The sequence below is a fragment of the Emys orbicularis genome, chromosome 10 (genome assembly GCF_028017835.1).
Source record: "Emys orbicularis isolate rEmyOrb1 chromosome 10, rEmyOrb1.hap1, whole genome shotgun sequence".
NCBI classification, from domain to species: domain Eukaryota; kingdom Metazoa; phylum Chordata; order Testudines; family Emydidae; genus Emys; species Emys orbicularis.
Window position 1 is genome coordinate 32491889 of NC_088692.1, and position 20575 is coordinate 32512463.

Sequence of the window (20575 nt, forward strand, 5' to 3'; positions counted from 1 at the left end):
ACCTCTCCTCCCGTTCCATGTGTGAACGGTGCATTTGGGACAAGTTCTCCCTCCACTGGGTCTGCTGTGCTGCCTGGGCTCGGGAGCAGCCCATAAGTTCCGAGAACATGTCCTCCCGTGTCCTCTTCTTCCTACGCCTAATCTGCGCTAGCCTCTGGGAGTGTGATGCCAGGCTGGGTTGGGAGACAGTCGCAGCTGTGGGAATGGGAAAAAGGGAGTGAATTCCTCAGAAAGATAAATTTAGTTGTGAATAAAGAACATAGTCTTTCTCTGTAAAGAAGACCATGCACAGCACCTATCACATGCGCACTCAGGACAAGGTCGAATTTTCGGCCTTCGCATTCAGTGCCTGGGGTCTTGCAGTGCAGATCAGAGAAGCGGGGCAGGACACCGGAATTTGTGTAGCAGGCCGACATGGTAAGCCGTAGACTTGTGGCTGCTTAAAACTTTAATAGTTGCACTGGCCTCCTTTCACATTGAAAGCAATGCCAGTCCCTGCTGCCAGCAATTCGGCAAGCATGAGCTCTGCCCCTGTCCCACCCCCTCGCGGCTGTCCCAGGGAAAGATCCCTGTATGCTGCCCCTCTCCCGCCTCCACCGCGTGGCTGTAAACCGCCGGTTACAGTTCTGTAAAGGAACGGGCAAGCAGTCCCAATACTAACATTCCCCTACCTAATTCAAAGCAGGTCACCATGAGCGACATCACCCTGATGAGGATCTCAGACACGGAAAAACAAAGAATGCTTCGGGAAAGCATGCAAAGACCAGGGCCGTATGCCGCCATGCTCTGCAGGGCAATTATCCCGGAGTACTTGCTTGTCTCCTGGCGCGGAAATGTCTGCTATTACGGAGGACCCAATAAGGCTGCTCTCCCCAGGAAACTGATGCAAAGGCTTTCCAATTACCTCCAGGAGAGCTTCGTGGAGATGTCCATTGAGGATTTCAGCTCTATCCCCGGACATATAGACCGCATTTTACTGTAGCTGCACTGGCAGGGACTAAACAGTAGAGCGGCTTGGGCAGAACAATCATGCAAAACCGGACATTGTTAGATTTTTTTTCAATAGTTGCACTGCCCAGGACTGAAACGTTAAGCGCCTAGGGCACACTAATCATGAGAAACCCATTGTTGTTATTGTTAATATTCCTGTTCTGTTAAAAATAAATGTTTAGATGTTTAAAACACTTACTGGATGATCCTTCCCCTGATTCTGTGACCGGGTTAACGGCTGGGGACGGTTGGTAGGGGATCTCTGTAAGGGTGATGAAGAGTCCATGCTGGGGCCCTCTTTCTATTCTGAGATTGCACGGCCATCTCTGCTGGAGAGCTCTGCATCGTTGCCAGTGCTGCTGAGCTCGCCACAATGTCCAAACAGGAAATGAGATTCAAACTGCCCAGACAGGAAAAGGAATTCAAATTTTCCTGGGGCTTTTCCTGTGTGGCTGGTCAGAGCATCCGAGCTCGGACTGCTGTCCAGAGCGTCAACAGAGTGGTGCACTGTGGGATAGCTCCCGGAGCTATTAGCGTCGATTTCCATCCACACCTAGCCTAATTCGACATGGCCATGTCGAATTTAGCGCTACTCCCCTCGTTGGGGAGGAGTACAGAAGTCGAATTTAAGAGACCTCTATGTCGAACTAAATAGCTTTGTGGTGTGGACGGGTGCAGGGTTAATTCGATGTAACGGCGCTAAATTCGACATAAACGCCTAGTGTAGACCAGGTCTTTGTTAAGCTAAATAGATTGAGACTATCACTATATGGCAGGTTTTCTAATCCTTCAGTCTTCTCGTGGCTTTTCTCTGAATCCTCCCAATTTATCAACATCCTTCTTGAATTGTTAACACCAGAACTGCACAGAGTATTCCAGCCATGGTTGCACCAGTGCCAAATACAGAGGTCAAATAACCTCTTTGTTCCTATATGCAGTGCTGTCCTACTCGAGATTCCCCTGTTTATGCATTGCAGGATTCCATTAGCCTTTTTGGCCACAGCATTGAACTGGGAGCTTGTGTTCAGCTGATTATCAGTGATTTTTCCTCTTCGTTATTTACCGCTCCCCAATTTTTGTGTTAGCTGCAACCTTTATCAGTAATGGTTTTATGTGGTCTTCCAGGTCATTGATAGAAATCTTAAATAGTGTACGGCCAAGAACTGATCCTTGCAGGACCCCAGAAGAAAAACACACCTGCTGAATGACAATTCCCCATTTATAATTACATGTTGAAATCTATCAGCTTTTAATCCATTTAATGAGTGCCATGTTAATTTTATATCATTTTAGTTTTTTAATCAAACTGTTGTGTGGTACCACTTCAAACACATTACAGAAGTCTAAGTATATAATATCAACACTATTACATTACCATCCAAACTTGTAATGTCATAAAAAAATCAAGTTAGTTGAACATGATCTATTTTCCATAAACCAATGTTAATTGGCATTAATTTTATTACCCTCCTTTAATTCTTTATTAATTGAATTCTGTATAAGCTGCTCCATTATCTTGCCTGGGATCAATGTCAATCTGACACCTATAATTACCCAGGTCATTCCATGTACTATTTTCAAATATTCACACATTAGCTTTCTTCCAGTCTTCTAGAACTTCCCCAGTGTTCTAAGACTTATTAAAATCAATGTTACAGGTCCAGTGAGAGCCTCAGCCAGCTCTTTTAAAACTCTTGGATGCAAGTTACCCACACCCGCTGATTTAAAAATGTCTAACTTTAATAGCTGCTGTTTAACATCCTCCTGAGATACTAGTGAAATGGAAAGAGTATTATCACATGATACGACTATATCGTATGCAGTGTTGTTGTTGGTCCCAGGTTATTAGAGAGGCAAGGTGGGTGAGGTAACATCTTTTATTGGACCAACTTGTGTTGGAGAGAGACAAGCTTTCGCGCTTCCACAGAGCTCTTACTCTCCTTCCCAGACCTGGAAGAAGAGTTGTGGAAAGCTCAAAAACTTGTCTCTTTCACCAGCAGAAGGTGGTCCAATAAAAGATATTACCTCACCCACCTTATGACTACATCATCTGTGTTTTTTCCCCAAATACAGAACAGAAATGTTTATTGAACACTTCTGCCTTTTCTGCATAATGGTGGATAATTCCTCCACTTCCATCTAGTAATGGACCAATACCATTGTGAGGATTCTTTTTGATCCTGACACAGTGCTTAGTGCACTCTACTCACTGCTGGGTGGTGCCCCCTTATGGCAATTCTGGGGGTTAGCTGTGCCTGGTTCAGCACCCCCTTTCTTCTTTCCCAGTGTTGCTGCTCTCCTCCTGCTCACAGTGTCGCAGTATGGCTGCTTCATGACTCGCCCCTCCAGCCAGGTCACACTGTGATTTCCCCTTCTGGGGGAGTTGTTTCAAGTCCTCACACCCACTGCCCTAACTATGTCACTCCTGCAGTGACTCAGACAGTCTTCCCATTCACTGCCCCAAGCAATGCCACTCTGCAGTGGATGGTAGGGGAACCCAGGCCTGCCCTCTACTCTGGGTTCCAGACCAGGGCTCTATAGTGAGCAGTGAAGGTCTGGGACTTTACCAACCTTACTGCTTTCTCGCCTGGACTACTTCCTACCGTGCTTCTCCTTCGCCAACCTTCCTAGTCAGACCCCAGTCTCTTAGGCCTACTACGTAAATCCTTCCTCATGGGTTCTTATCCCTTTTCTCAGGGGAGGGGTATCCCATCCCCCCCTTCCTTCTCCCTTACCTCAGGGAGACACTGTTGCCAACCTCCTGGCTTTATAGAAGCCCTGCCAATTCCCTCACCGGTGAACTTCCTCCTAATTAGCACCTTTCTCACAGCCTAAGGCTAGGTCTACACTACCCACCTGAATCGGCGGGTAGAAATCGACCTCTCGGGGATCGATTTATCGCGTCCCGTGGGGACGCGACAATCGATCCCCGAATCGATGCTCTTACTCCACCAGCGAAGGTGGGAGTAAGCACCATCGACAGGAAGCCGCAGAGGTCGATTTTGCCACCGCCCATACAGCGGGGTAAGTCGGCTGCGATACGTCGAATTCAGCTACGCTATTCGCGTAGCTGAATTTGCGTATCTTAAATCGACCCCCCCCTGTAGTGAAGACGTAGCCTAAATCTCTCCCATTTGCAGCTTAATTGGCTGATCTGGGAGAGCAAGGTAAGAGGATGGTGCATTTTTGCACTGCTCCGTCTGTGAAAGGGGTGTTTCTAAAGGACATTGGAGAACTCACATGGCTTGGAAGCCTTGCCTGCTTCCTTCCAAACAGAATATGAATGCATGAGAAAATGGCTATGAATGAGCCCATGGGAACAGGGGAACGGCTTCCAGTTCTGTTAGATTTAGAGTCAGAAGAATAGTTTCATGACATGTAGTTTAAATCTTGACAAGTCCCGTTGCTGCCATGTACAAATATGTATTATACATGTATTATCCTAGAAGCTGGAGGCACCTTTAGTTTCAGCATGAATCCCTTTGTGGTCACAGCATTTTGCTGGAAAAGAGCTAACGTTACTCTTGCATCTGTGTCTTGTCAAGTCTTCCCTTGGCAGCATGGATGTTCCCCTTTCCCTTTAGTGCTGCATTGCCAGAAAGTAACATTCCTCTGCTGTAGTCAGACCAGACCCTGGCTCCATGGTCTGAGCACAAACAAGCCTTTCCTTATGGAAGCCCTTCCTCTTGCCAGCAATTCTTCACAGCTGAACAGTGAATAAGGCAGTTGTAGCCTCAGAGCCACTTGTCGAGGAGCATTATTATAATAATAAGAGTTGGGGTTTTCTTTAGTTATATAAATAAAAAGAGAGTAAGGAAGAATGAGGTTGGGCCACTGTGCAATGTGGATGGGAAGGAGAATAAAGATAATCTAGGTAGGGCCCAAAAACTAATGAATACTTTGCCTCGGTTTTCAATCAGGACGATGATCAGGAACAGGCGCAGGCAGGCAGTACGGCTGATGTAACTGTATGGATAGAAATAGAAATGATGACATCTGAAGTGGAAGAAAACTTAAAGAGCTTGGTGAACTCAAACTGGAGGGACTGGATAATTTCCATCCTAGAATAGTGGAAGAACTGGCACATAAGATTGTTAGTCCAGTACAAAGGATTTTTAATAAATCTATCTATTTGGAGTAGTAACATATGACTGGAGAATAGCTAACCTCATACCTGTATTTAAGAAAGGGGGGGGGAAAGTGATCCGGGCAATTACAGACCTGTAAGTCTTACCTCTGTAGTACGCCAAGGCTTTAGAACAAATTGTGAAGGAAAGAATAATCGAATTCATGGAGGTAAATGGTAAAGAGACATGAGTTTACCAAAGGTAGATCGTGCCAGACTAACGTGATTTCCTTCTTTGATAAAATAATTGATTTTTTAGATAAGGGAAGTGCAGTAGATTTAATATAGTTGGACTTCAGTAAAGCGTTTGGCATGGTACCACATGGGAAATTGTTAGTTAAATTAAGGAAGATGGGGATCCCAACAAGCATTTTAACATGGATAAGGAACTGACTAAAGGGCAGAAGGCAACAGATTGCACTGAAAGGTGAATTATTGGACTGGAGGGAGGTTACTAGTGGAGTTCCTCAAGGATCACTCTTGGAACCAATATTTTTATTAAAGACCTTGGCACAAAAAGTAGGATTGTGCTAATGAAATTTGCTGATGATATAAAGTTGGGAGACATTGGCAATACAGAGAAGGTCCGAACATTATACAGGAAGATCTAGATGACCTTGGCTACGTCTTCACTACGGGGGGGGGGGGGTCGATTTAAGATACGCAAATTCAGCTACGCGAATAGCGTAGCTGAATTCGACGTATCGCAGCCGACTTACCCCGCTGTATGGACGGTGGCAAAATCGACCTCTGCGGCTTCCTGTCGATGGTGCTTACTCCCACCTTCGCTGGTGGAGTAAGAGCGTCGATTCGGGGATCGATTGTCGCGTCCCCACGGGACACGATAAATCGATCCCCGAGAGGTCGATTTCTACCTGCCGATTCAGGTGGGTAGTGTAGACCTAGCCTTTGAAGACTACAAGCCCTTGATGAACTTAAAAAGTACAAAGTGCAAGGTCATGCACTTAAGGTCTAAGAATAAGAATTTCTGCTACAAGCTGGGAGCTCATCACCTGGAAACAACAAAGGAGAAGAGAGACCTGGGTGTGTGGGTTGATGACTATGAGCCACCAATGTAATGCATCTGTGAAACAGGCAAATGTGATCTTAGGATGTATCAAGCAAGGCATTTCCAGTAGAGATAGAGAAGTATTAATGACATTGTACAAGGCACTGGTAAGACCTCATTTGGAATGCTGTGTATGATTCTGGTCACCCATGTGCAAGGAAGATTAATTCAAACTGGAACTGGTGCAGAGAAAAGCTACTAGGATGATCAGGGGAATGGAGGGCCTATATTATGAGAGGAGACTGGAAGAGCTTGGCTTGTTTAGTCGAGCAAAATGAAGGTTGAGAAGGGATACGATTGTTCTCTATAAATACACTAGGGGGGTAAATACCAGGGTGAAGGGCTATTAAATCTAAAGGACAATGTTGGCACAAGAACAAAGTGATACAAACTGGCCATGAACAAATTCAAGCTGGAAATTAGAAGGTTTCTGTGACAGTGTACCCCATAAGGCTTTATGGGGGGGTGTTTATAAATGTATGTATGATATAACTGGAATATGTTTTGTGCTGCCTGTGCCATGTAACATATCTCCGTAAAGGTTATGGTCTACTATATCTATTCATCCTATTTGTACATATATATAATTTTCTACTTGAGGTTAAGAATATGGGCTGTATGCTTGCTTGGTTTCTAAGTAAGCTTTGTGAGGCATTTGGTCAGCTTCTTTAGGAAGCAACAGAGGCTCCTGTGGCACCTTTAAGCGCATTTTATTTTATTTGGTGACTTACTTTGTTTGTTCTCCAGCCACCACAATTAAAAATCACCTAAAATCACTACCAGTATCTCAAAGCAATCAGCTGTGCACAGATCCTGCTCGACTACGCCACTGTGACGGGTTAGATCACAGAAACCCCCTTGGGAGCTGCCACCTGAAGTACCAAGACTACCTCTGCTCCTGTTTTCCCTGCCAGCTCAGGACTCCAGCACCCTGTCTTGCTGAGCCAGACACTCCCGTCTGCTCCAACACAGACCCAGGGTCTGAATCACTTGTCCCAGACCTGCAAGTTTACCTGAAAACAGCTCACAGAAGTGTGCTTGTCTTTAGCACTCAGATGCCCAACTCCCAATGGGGAGTAAACCCAAATCAATCCGTTTTACCCTGCATAAAGCTTATGCAGGGCAAACTCATAAATTGTTCGCCCTCTATAACACTGATAGAGAGATATGCACAGTTGTTTGCTCCCCCAGGTATTAATACATACTCTGAGTAAATTACTAAGTAAAAAGTGATTTTATTAAATACAGAAAATAGGATTTAAGTGGTCCCAAGTAGTAACAGACAGAACAAAGTAAGTCACCAAGTAAAATAAAATAAAATGCGCAAATCTATGTCTAATCAAACTAAATACAGATAAGTTCCTCACCAGTTCCAGAATGCTCCCTTTTACAGGCTAATCTCCTTTTAGCCTGGGTCCAGCAATCACTCACACTCTCTGTAGTTACTGTCCTTTGTTCCAGTTCCCTTCAAGTATCCTGGGGGTGGTGGAGAGGCTCCTTCCTTAGCCAGCTGAAGACAAAATGGAGGGGTCTCCCACGGGTTTAAATAGACTCTCTCTTGTGGGTAGAGACCCCTCTCCTCACTCCTATGCAAAGTCCAGCTCCAAGATGGAGTTCTGGAGTCACCTGGGCAAGTCACATGTCCCTGCATGACTCAGTCTTTACAGGCCGAAGCCATTGTCCACATGGTATCTTGCATGTCTCCAAGAAGACTTCTTATGTGGATTGGAGCATTCCAAGATGCATTGTTCCCCCAGTGTTTCCTGATCAGGTACTTAACCTGGCGAATTCCTTCCTAAAGAAGCTGACCAAATGCCTCACAAAGCTTACTTAGAAACCAAGCAAGCATACAGCCCATATTCTTAACCTCAAGTAGAAAATTATATATATGTACAAATAGGATGAATAGATATAGTAGACCATAACCTTTACGGAGATATATTACATGGCACAGGCAGCACAAAACATATTCCAGTTATATCATACATACATTTATAAACACCCCCCCATAAAGCCTTATGGGGTACACTGTCACAGTTTCTAACCATCAGAGGGGTGAGGTTCTGGAAAAGCCTCCCAATAGGAGCCGTGGGCGCAAACAACTTAGTTAGTTTTGAGGGAGCTGGACAAATGTATGAGTGAAATGGTATGATAGGGTTGCTTGTGTCATGGTGGGGGCAGGGCTCAGCAGCCCTGGGGCTCACTACCAATTGATGTCTTATGTTCCTAAAAATTCCTGCATCAGAGTTTCAGCCAGCCACCAGCAGGGGTCAGGAAAGGCTCTCTCCACCCAATGTGCTCTGTTTTTGTTTTTTTTTAAATCTCCTTCCTGTGAAGCATCAGGGATGGCCATGGCTGGAGATGGGACATTGGGTGGGGAAGTGGGGGGGCGGGGAAGGGTGAGGTGAACCAGGGCTTTGCAGTGGCACTGAACATTCTCTCAGGTGCTTGGCTGCCTGGTTCTTGCATACACGCTCAGAGTTGAACTGATGGCCATATGTGGGGTCAGGAAGGAATTTCCCCCCAGGTCAGATTGGCTGTGACCTTGGGGGGGTTTCCTCTTCCTCTGCTGTAAGTGGGTGCAGGTCACTTGATCATTTCCTTGCCATTGTGGAGGCCCTGGGCACTGGTGCACCTCGGTCCCTCTTATTCTCTGCTGGTGGCATATAATAGGGTACTGTCCTGTGAGCTGTAATACTTAGGTCCAAAATGAATTGTTGGGTTTAGTGTGTGGGTGGTGGTGGTGGCCAGTGCTATCCAGGAGGTCAGACTAGAAGATCTGGTCCCTTCTGGCTTTCAACTCTGACATTGCTAAAAGCAAATCACCTGAGGAGCACTTGGGAAACACTCAGTGTATGAAGCAACTGCTGTTTAAATCCTACCATAGGTTGTGAAAGAGAGCGTGTGCATCAAGGACAATACATCCCTGAAACTGGGGCCCTCCTGGAGTGGAATGAGTTTAGAGGCTTAGTCCCCCAATAACAGTGATTAAAATCCATGATGTACGATTTCAAAGGACTGGCAGAACAAAAGGGTTGTCACTATAATCTGTTCTATTCTGGTTATGGTATCAGAACACCTCACCAACTCTAACAGTGCCTCAGTGATTTAGGAGCCCACATTGAGTTTCATTGGATTTGTGCTCCTAACCCCCTGTGACGGGGCAGCTGCCCCTCACTGGCTGGCAAAGGGTTAATAGTAGCCCTTGGAGCAGCTGCGCAGAATCCAGGAAGGATTAGAAGCAGCCAGTCAGGGCCAGGCTGGGCCCTATAAGAAGGGCTGCAGGGCAGAGAGGGGCTCAGTCTCTCCCTGGAGCTTGAGAAAGAAGGACTGGCTGCCTGTAGAGAGAAGTACCTGGGACAGAGCAGTGCTAGGCAGGGTCAGGGAAGCAAGCAGAACTCCAGCCTGGCTGGCTCCCAGACTGAGGCCTTGATACAGGGGCTGAGTAGGTGCTGGGCTATGGGGAAGTGGCCCAGGGAAAGCAGGTAGAGACAGAGGGGAAGGAGAGGCCATGAGCGGCTGCCAGCTATAGGGTCTCTGGGTCGGGGCCCAGAGTAGCGGGCGGGCCTGGGCCCTCCCCTTTGCCCCACTGACTGCCAAAGGAAGCGGCCAGCCAAAGGAATGCAGTTTGCCCCCTGAGCAAGGGGCTGGACTAGGGGCTGCAATTTGCCACTGTGGCAAGAGGCTGGGTGAGGGACTGCTGGTTCCCCCGGAAGTGGGGAGACTGCAGTCCGGGAGCGACGCGGATCCCCACAGACAGAGACGGTGGAGAAGCAGCGACGGAGAGTGAGACACCACTAGAGGAGGGTGCTCTGCCGATGGACAGAGCTAATTCCCAGAGCAACCAGCAGGGGGCACCACAGTGGTGAGCACAACCTGTTACACCCCCTTTGGCATTTTTGAAAATCCCTCGAAGGGGTCAGAGGTCCATTGTTCAAGTGAAACTGTGGTCATGGGAGGTCATGGTCATGGATAGAAAAGATTGGTCCTAATCTTCTGCCTTCCTATTGCATTTCTGTAGTGTGTCGGAGAACTAATAACCTGAAGGACAGTGCCGGGGAAAAGGCTGCCAAGGAGCCAGTTTTTTTTGTAACCAAATGCTAATGGAGCTACTAAGTTCCACCACATTTTTTCAGATGGGCCATTTCTTCCTCTTTGTGGAAGTTCTCTGCGCTCAAGAGCCTCCAGGAATGAATTCATTTAGTTGGTCACTGAAAGAGCTCAGATAGGTTCCCGCATTCTCTGTGGTGTGTATCCAGGAGAGGGGCTCATTCCATGTAGTCTGATTTATACACATATTCTCACAGCACAGATGGGTTTGTTTGGCATTCAACACTCAGTTATTTCATATTTAACTATCACACTTCAATGCCTCTGAAAGTACACTATGCAGCCTCTGAAACAGCAACCACGTGTCTCTGCTCTTACTGCTCTCTGAGTGCCCTGCTCTTCCATTGCAAACATTGGGCTCGCCTTTCCAAGATCGTTATGTCTGGTGATGCACTTGGGGAGGAAAGGGTTAATCTTCCTCAAGAACATGGAAAATATGGTTAACAATATCAACATTATTTCCAGCAGCAGAAGCTCCAGGTGCAGCCAGGTAACAGAGGCAGATGTGAAGCCTTCCTGATCAGAGGCATGTGAATAAGTCACTGAACAACTAACATTATGGGGGCTTTGCCTTCCTCTTGAGCCTCTGGTACTGGCCACAGTGGAGGTAGGGCACTGGAGATTTTATAGACCAATGATGGGTTGATCTGCTATGGCAACTGCATCTTCCTAGTGCCAGTAAAAACCACAGCATCTGGAGTCAGAGGAAATAGGGCTGACAACACTTGTGGCAGAACAGCATCCCATTGGTGCATGGACAGGGCTGGTAGAGGTCACTCTAGACAGGAAGTCTGACTGGACAGACAGCAGGGAAGATGCATGATGCCTTTGTGGACAGCAACTACATTGGTGGCTCTGAGATAGAAGTGCTGAATATTACTGTCCACCCCCTTACCCAGCCGAGCTACTCATGAGCACGCTGGAGTCTAGTGCATGTGCGTGGAGCTGAAATAGTGAGGCTGGTTGTTTCTGTGACCTTCTTCTGGGAAAGGCCATCCATATGGTGCATTGCAGGCTGACAGGCCAGTGACAGAGCGGAAGGCTGGGGAAGCTATTCAGAGCAGTGTTTCCGTTCCCAGGATAATTTTTGTGCTTTGATTAGGGAGGAATTTTTATTTTTAAGCTTATTTTAATCAGTCAGCCTGGGAAAATAGTGACTGTGACTTTAAATGTCCAGAGAAACTACTTTATTTAAATGCTAAGGGCAATGCATTGGCCCCATGTATCCCACCATTCTGTGGCTAAGGAATAGGCTGCAGAATCTGCTCCTTACCACGGCCTTGTACTTTAAACTCCAAGGTTTTCTGGTAAAAAGTTACATGTCTAGCCCTTATGATTGAGAAGAAAAGCTTCCAAACATGAACTGACTGTATTCAGGTGAGCAATGCCTGCCTTAGGCCTTGTCTACACTGGCAAGTTTTGTTGCCAAAAACTGCCTTTTGGCGACTAAACAGCGATAGTGTACACACTGCAATGGGACTTTGTTGAGAAAAACGCCCGGTTTTGGTGACAAAAAACTTCCACCCCTGCGAGAGACTTTGGTCTTTCCCCCTCCCTTTATTGTCAACAAACAGCCAGTGTAGATAGGCAAATTTTCCCCCCGGATTTTATTGGCCTCCAGAAAGTGTCCCACAATTCCCTTGCTGTCACTTTAGTTAGTGGTTTGAACTCCGCTGCCCTGCAGCCAACCCGCCCCTCCCCCTTGCAAGTCCCAGGAATTTTAATTCTCATTTCCTGCTTGCTGGCTTCCCAGGTGGCTTCCCAGATAAGCATGGCTGGCTATCGCACCAAACATGCTCCCACCTGGACCACCACTGAGCTGTCGGATCTGATCAGTATATGGGGAGAGGAGTCTGTTCAGTTGCAGCTGCGATTGACTGGTAGGAATCGGGACACATATGGGCAAATTTCTCGAGGCTTGTGCGAAAAGGGCTATGATCGGGACAAGCAGCAGTGCAGAGTGAAGATAAAGGAGCTGAGGCAGGTGTACCATAAGGTGCGGGAGGCAAACCATCGCTCTGGTAGTGCACCTAAGACCTGCCACTTCTATAAGGAGCTGAATGCTATCCTCAGTGGTGACCCCACCTCCATCGTTGACAGCCCCGATAGAAAGAGGGGGTAACCCGGAGGCTAAAATTCTGGATGAAGAAGTGGAACTAGAAGAGGAAGTGGAGCTCCCAGCAGGGTCGCCCGGTGGGGCAGTCAGCCAGGAACTTTTCTCCACTCCAGAAGTGCTCTGCGGGGAGTAGGAAGATGAGACGCCGGGTAAATTGCTGTGGCTTGCGTAGGGAATCGAAAAGTGGGAGGCAGGCAGTGCTTTGTGAGCTGGACATTGCCTTGTGTAGCTAATCTGCATGGCCAAGCAGGGTGTCCATGGACATCGAGATCTGCAGGGAATCCTCCAGAGAGAGGCTCTGAAAAGTTTCCAAGAGGTACTTGTTAATCCTCTGCCGCAGATTCCAAGGGATTGCAGCCTTGTTAGTTCCCCCATTGTAGGAAACTGTACCATGCCATTTAGCAATCACTGGAGCTGGGAACAAAGTCCCAAAGCGGCACATAGCTGAGCTGCATATAGAGTGAGTTGAAAGCCACAAGCATGCAGTATTTGTGCCCTGGTTTCCCTGCTGTGACGATGCGGTTCTGGCGAGACCCAACTGAGAGTGCCAATTCAGGACAAATTGCTAAAACAGGGCAGTTACAGCCCAAGGCTGGGGTTTCTCCACCTCTAAGGCACCAAACCAGCCAGACAAAGAGGACTTTGGTTTCACCCCACTGGCTAACCACAAGTCACACAAACAATTCCCTTAGACACTCCAGTTTCCCAGTATTACCACCAGTGCCACTCGTTATGGGGACAAATGGTTATGAAAACCAATATCCCAATATACACAAAAAAGGTTCTCTCGATCCCAAAGGACCAAGCCCCAGACCCAGGTCAATATACAACTCAGATCTTTCCCACAAATCACGCTGTTGCCAATCCTTTAGAATCTAAAATCTAAAGGTTTATTCATAAAAGGAAAAAGACAGAGATGAGAGTTAGAATTGGTTAAATGGAATCAATTACATACAGTAATGGCAAAGTTCTTGGTTCAGGCTTGCAGCAGCGATAGAATAAACTGCAGGTTCAAATCAAGTCTCTGGAATACATCCCCAGCTGGGATGGGTCATCAGTCCTTTGTTCAGAGCTTCAGTTTGTAGCAAAGTCCCTCCAGAGGTAAGAAGCAGGATTGAAGACAAGATGGAGATGAGGCATCAGCCTTATATAGTCTTTTCCAGGTGTAAGAACACCTCCTCGTCCTTACTGTGGAAAATTACAGCAAAATGGAGTCTGGAGTCACATGGGCCAATCCCTGCATACTTTGCTGAGTCTCAAGGCATATTTGCCTTCTCTCAATGGGTCCATTGTATAGCTGATGGTCCTTAATGGGCCATCAAGCAGGCTAGGCAGAGCTAACACCAACTTGTCTGGGATGTCACCCAGAAGCATAGCATAAATTTGAAATACAGACAGTATAGAGCCAATATTCATAACTTCAACTACAAAATTGATACACACATATAGACAGCATAATCATAACCAGTAAACCATAACCTTGTCTAAGACACCCCATTTGACCCCCTTTATACAAGATTTGGGTGCCACTACAGGACCTTGGTTGCAACAATGATCTATATGGTCCCAGATTATATCAATAACGTCACACCTGCTCACCCGCAGCAGTGAGATGTCAGCCAGCAGGTTGGCCACCTGTGGAAAAAGTGTGATAATTTTAGAATGAGTTCCCTGCAAAGCTGCCCTGCAAGCCATGACCGTTTTGTCCGTACACACAACCGCCTTCCCCCCACTCCCGACACTCACCATGATTGGGGTGCTCGTGGAGCTCTGTGCCCGCCTAGAGTCAGTAAGAAAGCGATTGCTACTTTGCAAAAGGCTCTTATTACTGAAATGTTTCAATCGTTTGCTGGAATGTAACAATCCCTCTTCTGTGCAATGTCCACAGCATCAGAGACCTTGAGGAACACACTACGCACCCCTGCCGACCGGCTTCGGCAGATAAGGAAGACTCCGAGACGCAGCAAAGAAGACATGTTCCGGGAGGTGCTGCAGCACAATGAGAGACAGACCAGGGAACGCAAAGAGTGCTGGAAAACCAATGCAGCATTTGCTAGGCAAGTGGCAGAGTGGATGATAAAAGTTATGGAGGATCAGACAGAGATGCTCAAGTCTTTGATACAGCTGCAGACTGAGCAGATCCGTGGTTTAACTCCATTGCAGCACATGCACATGTACAATTCTTTGCCAACCCCACTCCCCTCTATGCCCACACATTCCTTTTCACTTCACAGCACTCCTGAGTTTCCCCATCACTCTATCCCCTCTCACAGCTTGGACAATGATAGCTGCAGCTACACACAGTTGTGAGGTTTTACCCTTTTTAACAATAAATAAAGGCTAAGGTATTTAATGGTACAGCATTTTTATTCTGTATTCTACAAAAGCGTATAGCAATCAATTCAATCTCGGGAACAGGCTTCTAAAGCATTTTGTTACGTGGAGCTTGGGCCCCAAAATTGTACATGGATGCACCAGGGAAGCAACTCCACAGCAGACATCTGTTAGTGCCCCCCATTGTCAAAGTGGTTCCTCAAAGCCTCTCTGATGTTAATAGCAGCCCTCCGGGCTCCTCTGACAGCCCTAGCATCTGCAAACTGTGCAGCCAAGTGCTCTGCCTCAGTGCTCCACACCTGAGCAAACATTTCACCCTTAGATTCACACAGATTATTCAAAGTGCAGCACGCAGCTATGACCACGGGAATATTATCTTCGGTAAGGTGTAGCCTGCCATTGAGACACCTCCAGCGACCTTTCAAACGGCCAAAGGCACATTTGACTACCATGCGGCACTTGCTCAGCCTGTTGTTAAAACGCTCCTTGCTGCTGTCCAGGTGTCCTGTGTAAGGTTTCATGAGCCAGGGCTGTAAGGGGTAAGCTGGGTCTCCTAGGATTACTATGGGCATTTCCACATCCCCCACTGTGATCTTGTGGTCTGGAAAGAAAGGCCTCACCTGCAGCTTTCTGTACAGGCCACTGTTCCTGAAGATGCATGCGTCATGCACCTTTCCAGACCAGCCTGCATTGATGTCCATGAAACACCCCTGGTGATCCACAAGTGCCTGCAACACCATGGAGAAGTGTCCCTTCCTATTGATGTATTCTGAGGCAAGGTGGTGTGGCGCTAAAATTGGAATGTGTGTGCCATCAATTGCCCCGCCACAGTTAGGGAAACCCATCTCTGCAAAGCTATCCACTATTTCATGTACATTTCCCAGAGTCACAGTCCTCCACAGCAGGATGCGATTTATTGCCCTGCACACTTGGAGTAATACAGCCCCAACAGTGGACTTTCCCACTCCAAATTGATTTGCAACTGACCGGTAGCAGTCTGGATTCGCCAGCTTCCACACAGTGATTGCAACACTCTTCTCTACCGAAAGGGCAGCTCTCATTCTGGTGTCCTTGCGCTGCAGGTCGGGGGGCCAGCTCAGCACATAGCTCCATGAAGGTTGCTTTACGCATCCTAAAGTTCTGTACCCACTGGTCGTCATCCCACACCTGCATGACAATGCGATCCCACCAATCAGTGCTTGTTTCCCTAGCCCAAACGCGACGGTCTACCATATGCAGCTGCTCTGTGAATGCCAAAAGCACTGATAAGTTGCTGCTGTCCATATCACACAAGGGTGCCTGCAATTCATCCTCGGTCAGTAACTTTGCGAGTAACTCTGCTGCCATGTGCGATGTTCTCATGACAGTTAACAGCACATAGGAGAGAAGTGCGAGATCCATCCTCTCTCACTGCAGATGCTGGTGCGCACTACAAAGTGACAGTTGGAAAAAGGGCATGAAAGGAAAGCCAGAACGGCGCAAAAGAAAGTCAGAAACCATTGGAGGGCTGGGACACAAAGCGGTGCATGATGGGAAATTTTGCACGTCCCAGGATGCACCTCCCTCCGTTTCCGCCTTCCCACAACACCTAGCGACAGATGGTGTCGCCAGGCACTGTGGGATACATACCCACAGTGCATTGCTCATGCTGTCGACAATGGTGCTCCGAATGTGGACATGATCTGTCGACAGAGGGAGCAAATGTAGACTCGTTTTGGCGACTTTGATTTTGTCGATTTTTTCATGTTGACATTAGTTTCATCGACAAAACTTGCCAGTGTAGACAAGCCCTCAATCTGCAGGCAGCCTGAAATAGCTCTGGGAGGTGTGGCTGCTCCCCTCCATCTCAATGGAATATATTAACTCTGAAACCTACCCATGACAATCTAAGTATCAGCACTGTTAATTATTTCAAAGCTGACCATTTTAGCAGACATATCAAGCTAATGTGCTTACTCCATAAACCCGACTCACTGCTTGTACCTTCCCAGGTGACATAACCTCAGACTTGCCTTTGACCAGCTGCCAGAACCTCTGGCTTGCCCTTGACATCTTCTGCAAAGCTACTATGCCTTAACAATGCAAACATCTGTGATATACTGAAAATGACATTTAATGGCAGCATGAAATAAACAAGATTGAATATGCAGGTATATAAGAGCAGGGATCCTGTATTGACTGGATCATTCCTTTTGTATTTAAATCAATAAAAACCTCATCTTTTTAATTTAACTGCTGCTGCTGCAGAATTTGCAGTCTACCATACCAGTGGGAGGGAGGGGGAGTGCGTGTGCATGTGTACGCAGAAATGAAGGGAGCCCATCACAGATTATGGGTCCTGTTTGATCCAGAGCACTTGGGGCTTTGAACATAACGGTCATAGTGGGTCAGACCAATGGTCCATCTAGCTCAGTATTCAGGGCCGCCCAGAGGATTCAGGGGGTCTGGGGTCTTCAGCGGTGGGGCTCCTTCCACTCCGGGTCTTTGGGGCACTTCGGCGGCGGATCCCGGAGCGAGTGAAGGACCCGCCGCCAAACTGCCGCCGAAGACCCGGAGCGGAAGGAGCCCTCGCCGCCAAATTGCCGCCGAAGACCCAGAGCGGTAGAAGCTCCGGGTCTTCAGCAGCGGGTCCGTCACTCGCTCCGGGTGTGTTCGGCGGCACTGAAGGACCTGCCGCCGAAGACCCGCCGAAAACTCTCGTGGGGGCCTCTGCGGGGCCCGGGGCCTGGGGCAAATTGCCCCACTTGCCCCCCCCCCCCCCCCAGGCGGCCCTGTCAGTATTCTGCCTTCCGATAGTGGCCAGTGCCAGATGCTTCAGAGGGAATGAACAGAACAGGGCAATTATCGACTGATTCATCTCCCGTCGTCCACTCCCAGTTTCTGGCAGTTAGAGACTTGCATCTCTGATCATCTTGGCTAATAGCTATTGATGGACCTATCCTCCATGAACTTATTTAATTCTTTTTTGAACCCAGTTATACTTTTGGCCTTCACAACATCCCCTGGCAACAAGTTCCACAAGTTGACTGTGCGTTGTGTTAAGTACTTCCTTCTGCTTGTTTTAAACCTGCTGCCTATTCATTTAATTGGGTGACCTCTGGTTCTTTTGTTATGTGAAGAAGTAAATAACACTTCTTATTCACTTTCTCCACACCATTCATGATTTTATAGACCTCTATCGTAGCCCCCCTTAGTCGTCTTTTTTCCAAGCTGAACAGTCCCAGTCTCTTTAATCTCTCCTCATACAGAAGTTGTTCCATACTCCAATAATTTTTGTTGCCCTTCTCTATGTAATAAAACTGGAAAAGGTATCTTTTTTTTTTTTTTTTTAGACAGGATGACTAGAACTGCACACATTCAAGGTGTGGGTGTGTCATGGATTTATATAGTGGTATTATGATATTTTCTGTCTTATTATCCATCCATTTCCTAATGGTTCCTAACACTGTCAACTTTTTTGACCACTGCTGCACACTGAGTGGAGGTTTTCAGAGAACTATCCACAATGACTCCAAGATCTCTTTCTGGAGTGATAACAGCTAATTTAGATCCCATCATTTTATATGTATAGTTGGAATTAAGTTTTCCAACATGCATTACTTTGCATTTATCAACATTGACTTTCATCTGCCATTTTTTTGCCTCATCACCCAGTTTTGTGAGATCCCTTTGTAACTCTTGAGAGTTAGTTTTAGACTTAACTATCTTGAGTAATTTTGTATCATCTGAAAACTTTGCCACCTCACTGTTTACCCCTTTTCCCAGATCATTTATGAATATGTTGAACAGCACTGGTCCCAGTATAGGTCCTGGGGGGACCCCACTATTCTCCTTTCTCCAGTCTGAAAACTGACCATTTATTCCTACCCTTTGTTTCCTATATTTTAACCAGTTACTGAGAGGACCTTCCCTCTTATCCCTTTACTGCTTTCTTTGCTTAAGAATCTTTGGTGAGGGACCTTGTCAAAGACTTTCTGAAAGTCCAATTACACCATATCCACTGGATCACGTTTGTCCACATGTTTGTTGACCCCCTCAAAGTATTTTAATAAATTGATGAGGCGTGGTTTCCTGTTACAAAAGCTGTGCTGACTCTTCTCAATATTCATTCATGTCCTCTCCTCCCCAACTGAAAAGGGATAGAAAGGGAGGAATTACCTACACACATCCAGCACATTTATATGCAGAAAAATCCACTGTGTTCTGTCCTTTGGAAAGCAGTGGCAGAGACAGGGCAGAATTGACAGTGGGCATTGCCAGCCAAACCAGTGTTGGCTGCGGTCTGTAGGAAGATCATAGTAAAATCCAGTGCGTCTCACATTCATACGTTGTGTAAGCACTACCACAGAGAGTTTAAGGCCAGAAGGGACCACCAGATTTTCTAATTTGAGCTCTTGTGCAGGGCCGCCCAGGGGGGGGCAAGTGGGGCAATTTGCCCCAGGCCTCGCAGGGGCCCCCACGAGAATGTCGGAGGCTCCCCCCCGCCTCTGCCTTCGCCTTCCCCCATCCCCCGGCGCCTCAGCGTGCTGCGTCCAGGAGTGGCCCTGGACAGCGCTGCAGCAGCGTGGCTCGGGCGGGGCCTGAGGTCCTCCCGCTCGGAGCCGCGTGGTAAGGGGGCGGGGCTGCGAGCTCCAGCGGGCCGAGTGGCAGGAGCTCCTGGACGCGGCTCACTGAGGCTCTGGGAGAGGGGGGAGGCAGCATGGTAAGCCCCTCTGAGTTGGGCACCCCTCACCCCATCCCCCCCAGCCCTGACCCCCAGCTGGGCACCCCTCACCCCATCCCCCGCCACCTGACCCCCAGTTCCGAGCCTAGCCCCTCTGAGCCGGGCACCCCCCGACCCCATCCCCTGCCGCCCTGACCCCCAGCTCCGAGCCCAGCCCCTCTGAACCGGACACCCCCCTGACCCCACTGACCCCACTCCCTCCACAGCCCTGACCTCCAGCTCTGAGCCCAGCCCCTCTGAGCCGGGCACCCCCAACCCCATCCCCCGCGCCCTGACCCCCAGCTCCGAGCCCAGCCCCTCTGAACCAGACACCCCCCTGACCCCATCCCCTCACAGCCCTGACCCCCAGCTCCGAGCCCAGCCCCTCTGAACCAGACACCCCCCGACCCCATCCCCCCACAGCCCTGACCCCCAGCTCCGAGCCCAGCCCCTCTGAGCCGGGCACCCCCCTTCCCCCCGCAGCCCTGACCCCTAGCTCCGAGCCCAGCCCCTCTAAGCTGGACATACCCCGACCCCATTCCCCCACAGCCCTGACCCCCAGCTCCGAGCCCAGCCCCTCTGAGCTGGGCACCCCCCTTCCCCCCGCAGCCCTGACCCCTAGCTCTGAGCCCAGCCCCTCTGAGCCGGACACCCCCCGACCCCATCCCCCCCCCATCCCTGACCCCCAGCTCCGAGCCCAGCCCCTCTGAACCGGACACTCCCCCAACCCCATCCCCCCCCGCCAGCCCTGACTCCCAGCTCCGAGCCCAGCCCCTCTGAGCCGCGCACCCCCCGACCCAGAGCCCAGCTCCCCACCCAGCCCTGGGCAACAGCAGTGCTACCCCCAGGCAGCGACAGCCCATTGGCACCAACCATCACCATCACCCAGCGACAGCCCATTATGTAATTGCAAATGTATACATACCATTAAAGCATTTAATGTTTTTAAATAATGTATTTCGTGTATTTTCAAATTATTAAAAATTAATTTTTGAATGTATTTCACTGGTTATTTTTTACATTTCCAAATACATGTTACTATAGTATTGCAACTTTTTTTTATGGAAGGGGCCCCCAAAATTGCTTTGCCCCAGGCCCCCTGAATCCTCTGGGCGGCCCTGCTCCTGT